This window comes from Mustela nivalis, assembly GCF_964662115.1.
Source record: "Mustela nivalis genome assembly, chromosome: 8".
In the NCBI taxonomy this organism is placed as follows: Eukaryota; Metazoa; Chordata; class Mammalia; order Carnivora; family Mustelidae; genus Mustela; species Mustela nivalis.
This window is the reverse complement of record NC_139027.1, coordinates 139,116,526-139,122,525: the sequence shown is the minus strand read 5'-3', so window position 1 is coordinate 139,122,525 and position 6,000 is coordinate 139,116,526. Positions and strand designations below refer to the sequence as shown.

Sequence of the window (6,000 nt, the reverse complement as noted above, 5' to 3'; positions counted from 1 at the left end):
ATACGACATACACTCGGTCTTGTTTTGAAGTACTCTGACAACCTCTGTGTTTTAATTATTGTATCAGACATTCATATTTAAATTGACTATTGATAAAATTTTATTAATATCAACCACTGATATAATTTTATTAATAGACCTGGTTTCTATTCTATTACCAGAGGCTTCTTTTTCTGCCTTCTCTGGTTTTAATCCACTATCATAGAATTCCATTTTATGTCCTCTCAGTGTCAATTTTACTTCTTTTAAAAAACTTTTTTTTTTTTTTTTTTGGTGCTTGCCCTAGAGTTTGCAGGATACCAGTTTAACTAATATAAGTCCACCTTCAAATATTTTTGTAAAGCTTCATGTGTAATGCAGACATTTCATTATGCAGGATTCTCAGTTCCTCTCTCCTGTTCCCTATGACACTGCTGTCATGTCCTTCACTTATCCATATGCTATAATCACCCAATGCAATATTACTGTTTTCTCTGTACAGAATCATGTCTCCCCTTCCTCTGCAGCTCATATGTTGAAGCCCAAACACCCAATATGACAGTATTTGGAGACAAGGCTTAGAAGGAGGCAGTTAAAGTTGAATGAGGTCATAAGGGTGGGGCCTGGAGCACACAGGATTAGTGTCGTGATAAGAGGAACATCAGAGAGCTCGCTCTTGCTCTCTCTCCATGCGAATGAACTAAGGAAAGGGCATATGAGGACAAAATGGCCATCTGAGAGCAAGGAAGAGGACACTTGCCTGAAGACAAATCAGTTGGAGCCTTGATCTTGGACTTTCCAGCCTACAGAACTGTGAGAAAACAAATGTCTGTTGGTTAAGCACCCCCCCCCCCCCACGCCATCCCCAGTCTGTGGTCTTTTGTAAGGGCAGCCCAAGCTGACTAAGAGACTATTATTATTTCACATGGTTATCTTTTAGATTAAATACAAATAAGAAAATAAAGGATTTTATTTTCATGTATGTCTTCTCTGGCTTCCTTTCTTTTTCTTTTTCCCTTTTTAAAATGTAGATCCAAGTTTCCAACCTCTAGCATTTTCTTTTTGCCTGAAGAAAATCTCTTAACATTTCTCAGAAAGCATGAAATTCCCTTAGTATTTGTTTATATGAGAAATTATTTCTCTTGTGGGTTTTCTTTAAAAGGTTTTATTTACTTATTTGACAGAGAGAGACACAGTGAGAGAAAGAACACAAGCTGGGGGAGGGGAGAGAAAGAAGCAGGCTCCCTGCTGAGCAGAGAGCCCAATGCAGGGCTTGATCCCAGGACCCTGAGATCATGACCTGAGCAGAAGGCAGACGGACACTTAAGGACTGAGCCACCCAGGTGACCCTTTCTTGTGGTTCTGAAGGAGAACTTATTGGAATATAGAATTCTAAGTTGCCCCCCCTTTTAAAATTCAACATGTTAAATATTTTATTCTACTCTTTTTTGCTTGCACGGTTTCTGATACGATTCTTATTTTCATTCCTTCAGAGGTAAGGTTTTTCCACCTACCTTGGCTTCACTCAAAATTTTCTTTTTGTCTTTGTTTTCCTACAGTTTGTATATGATCTTCTCAGGTGTGTAGCTTCTCGACATCCTCTGGGTTTCTTGGGTCTTCCTGGGTCTATGCTTTGGGATTAGTCATTAACTTGGAATGTTCTCAACCACTACTTCTTCAAATATCATTCTTTGTTCTTTTCTTCTGTTTCTGGCATTCTGATAACATACATCTTACATCTTTTGAAAATGTCCCACACTTATTGGGTGTTCTGTTCCGTGTTTATCCTTTTTTCTCTTTGAGTTTCAGTTTGGGAAGTTTCTACCGAAGTATCTTCAAGTTTCATCACTAAATCCTTCCTCAGCCGTGTCCAATCTGCTGAGCCCACTCGAGGCATTCTTCATTTCAGTTAGAGTGGTTTTGATCTTGAGAGTTTCCCTTCGATTATTTCTTAGAATTTTTGGTTCTCTATAGTATCCATTCGTACTGCATACATGTCTATTTTTTTTCCATCAGTGTTCTTAATATACAAATCATAGCTATTTAGAATTCCTTGTCTGATGATGTCAACATCTGTGTCATATTTGAGTCTGGTTCTGATGCCTGCTTTATCTCTTCAGGCTGGTTTTCTTTTTCTTTTGGTGTGACTTGTAATTTCATGTCTCAAGCTAGACATGTTGTATCAAGTAATGGATATTAAGGCAAATAGGCTTTCAGTGTGAGGATTTATTTTAATCTAGCTCAGGAGCGCCTGGGCGGCTCAGCTGGTTAAGCACCTGACGTCAGCTCAGGTCATGATCCCAGGTCCTGAGATGGATCCCCTGAGTTGGGCTCCCTGCACAGTGGGGAGCCTGTTTCTCCTTCTCCCTGTGCCCCTCCCTCTGCGTATGCTTTCTCCCTCAAATAAATAAATAAAATCTTTGAAAAAAAAAATCTGGCTCAGAGCTCCCCATGTTTCATGTTTGCTGTAGCTCTAGGCGAGAGAAACTTCACATTCCTCTGGACTCTTTGCTTTTTAATTCTCCCTCGACCTTGAACTTCCTTAACTTGTCCTCCCCTAGAGATTCTGTATCCTAGAGCTTTCAGTTGTAATCCCCGATGTTACAGTTACTGGAGCCCCACTGGTGTGGTGTTAAGGAGTGGGGGGATGGACATGTTCTATAATATTCAGGTGCACCTGTCTTCTTGTGGGCCTCTGTGTCTGGCTTGTGACTGTCACAAGTGTGTCCCACACCCATGCCCATCCTTGGGTGAGACAGGAAGGTTGGAGGGGGTTGAAGTGTGAAGAGTGCCCTCCCTGCTGGGATAAGGCTCTAGCAAAGTCTTTTCCCTGGAGAGCAGGCTTTCCTTATGGAGAAGGCTCTAGAGTGTAATTAATGGGGATTAATTTCTCCTTCCTCCCAGAGCCAGGAGGGGCTTTTCCTGGGATTTTCACCAGGCAAGAACCCAGTGGAGTTCCTGGTAAAAAACAACAACAACAAACAACTCATAATATTGGGGGTCCCTCCCCAAGCTTGCAGCACCCTCTCCCCCCAGGGTTCCTCATGCCCATCGGGTTACATTAAGCCCTTAGCAATTCTAGAGAATTAGCACTTAACTATTCCTACTGTTTATGGCCCTAACACTCTGCGCTTCAGGTGAGCCCCGTTCAGCGGTGGCTCTGGGTTCATCCATCTTCCCAGAGTCTGGAGCAGCAGTTTTCCTCGGCAGCCCAGCTCTCTGGCGGGTCCAAGAAAAGTCATCGCGTTTTCAGTGTGTTTAGCTTCTCTTTGTTTAATGGCTGTTATTATTGTAAGGGTGGGAATGATGACTCCCAGCTCCCAGGCCCTTTACGTGGGGGAGTTGAAACTGGAAGCCGGTGGTGGTTTTCGTGGCTTAGAAAGAATGTTCTTGTTTGGTATGTGTTCTTCTTTGACAGACCGCAGAGACAAACTCTGGGAGGAGGCGCCAACACATTTCCTTCAGCAGCAGAACGTCTGGTCCTTTGCAGAGCGGAATCCATTTACTCTACTTGTCCCTGTGACCCCGAGCCAAAGGGACAGATACCTCAGTTTCCAGCAGAGAGCTCAGAAAGGTTCGGTCACCGTTCGGAAGTCACACGGCCTGCAGGGGACCAAGCTGGGTTTCAAACACTGCTTCGATGCCAGGGTCCTTCCTGCGAATCCAACACCAAGACCCTCTTGGTGTGTTGTCATTGGATGAGACGCAACGGCACACCTGAAAGTGTCTATGTTTCTAGTTGCTTCCCACATTGATCCCAATAGGTCAGGTCTTGGGGTCTTCCAACGTCAACTGTGCAACTGAGCAAGACTCCAAAGATAATGGTTTTATTCCCTCAGACGAGAGTCAGCAGACTTGCCGTAAGGAACATGTAGTAGATATTTCCGGATTTACAGGTCACACGTCTCTGTGGTTCTTCACTCAGCCCTGCTCTTCTGCTCACGGCGGAGACTGTACATTAGTAAACAGTTGTGGCTGGTCTCAATAAAGCTATTGCCAACATTGAAATTTGAATTTCATTTAATTTCCATACATTGCACAATAATATTCTTCTTTTGATTTATAGCTGTCCATTAACTAACGTAAATGCTGTTACTTAGCTCAAGCAGGTGCACGAAATCAGGTGGCCAGCAGGGTCTGGTGCACCGGCTGTGGTTCGCTCTAGGTCCCACGGATGATGGGACCGGTTGGGAACCTGTTGGGAATGACAGCTCAGGCTGCATTAGAAAGGGTGACCGAACTCGGGAGGTATCGGATGTTGTACTTACAGAGAAGTGGTGATGTACTTATGGGCAGAATTGAAACAAGTCGCGCTAAGTCCCTTGTGTAGAAGACCTTCCTTGCCTCCTTCCACAGCGCTCGGGAGGACCTATAACAGATGCGCCCATTTAACGGATGAGAAGCATGAAGCTGAGTCATACACTAAGTGACAGAGTGGAAATTCGCTCTCAATGGCTCCAGTCGGTTCCACTTTGGGGGAGCCATGGGGCCGGGCTAGGGTACGATCAGTATATAAGAACTCTGCCATCGGGCACAGATTCTCTATCACGCATTGAGAAGAGGGGAAGAGAGGTATCTGTCTGGGTTCAGAAGCTGGGACAGCCCTGCTGTCCGGCTGTCCGGCTTTCATGGACTCACTCTCCTTTCTCCTGCACCGTGTGTGACTCGCCGTCCCCAACCGAGCCTGCTTTCCCCCAGCAGCCATCCCAGAGCCCACCATGTGGGATGCTACCCCCAGACCTGTGTGGGCACGGGAGGCCAAGTGCTGAGCGTCGAGACATTGTCGTCAGCTTCGGGGTAAGGCTTCTCAAGACTGTGAACCGTTGCTTAAGCCGCCAGAGCTCGCCAGCGGCTAACTGAACGTAGAACATAACTTAATGAACCGCTGCGTCCTGGCCCCTTACCCTGTTCCTGCCTTTGTACACGGCACTTTGCACATTAAAGTAATTGCAAAAACTTATGAGAACGCCAGCAAAGTTGACTCTTCCTCTTTATGGAGAAAACAAATGTGTTTTTCTGCAGACTGCCAAGGCCCCGCCGTAATGATGTAGCAGATGGAGTCGGCACATGTGAGCCTGCCGGGCGCAGCTGTCTGCTTTTTCCAGTCTGAGGGGTTTGTGACTGCGCCCACAGCACAGACGTGGGCACAACAGCGTCTCTCCTCTGCGAGCCCGCACCGCACTGCAGGCGGCGGCGGGGCACCTGTCCGGAGAGGGGCTGAGAACCGGCCCAAAGCGTCTGCGACGGGGAAGGCTGACTGCATGTCCTTCCGTTGTTCTATGCACATTTGGGTTGAAGCCCCTATGGATTGCCCTGCTCTGGTGAGGGGGCGGGGGTGGGGGTGCCCAGGCTGGCCCGTGACCTAGGCGGGAGGTCAAGGCACAGTTACTGCTCTTCTCCAACATCCCTACTGCTGTGCTCTGAAAATAAACCATTAAAGGGCGAGGGGCCAGCAAAAGAAGGGATTGGGAATTTCCTTTTGAAGATTCACATGGCTCTGAGATTTTGGTTCTTTCCATTAAGGGCTTCTGCTTTTGAATGCAGCCGGAATTCAAAACTTGGGTGCCTTTTTTTGGTTTTGTTTGTTTGTTTGGTTTTCAACGGACTCATCTTCAGCTGTATTAGTGTTAGTCTGCTTGGGAGAAGACCTGCCCCGGGACGCCATTATAGCCCTAGGCTTCCCAATTTGGTGCCCGAAACATGATAGACACTCTCAGACATTTATAAATAAATAAATATTTCAATATATACACACACACACATATATATACACACACACACATATATATAAATTATTATAAGGAATCGGCTCATCCTAATATGGAGGCTGAGAAGTCCCATGATCGGTGATTTGCAAGCTGGACCTGGAGACCCAGCAGAGCTGAAGGGTCCCCGTGTAGATTCCAGCCTGAGTCTGAAGGCCTGAGAAATGGGAACCCTGAGGGCAGGGGAGGATCTAAGTCCCCATTCAGTCAGACAGAGAGCCAACGTGACCTTCCTCTGCCATTTGATTCTATTTGA

The 6,000-nt window shown here is 46.0% G+C and overlaps 1 long non-coding RNA gene across 1 annotated transcript; it reads left to right on the top strand.

Moving 5' to 3' along the window:
- Positions 1–1,186: 1,186 nt before the first annotated feature.
- Positions 1,187–3,987, top strand: LOC309871907. Its single transcript, XR_014315563.1, has 2 exons — positions 1,187–1,322; positions 3,398–3,987. It is a non-coding gene; the product is annotated as an uncharacterized lncRNA (long non-coding RNA).
- Positions 3,988–6,000: the final 2,013 nt, after the last annotated feature.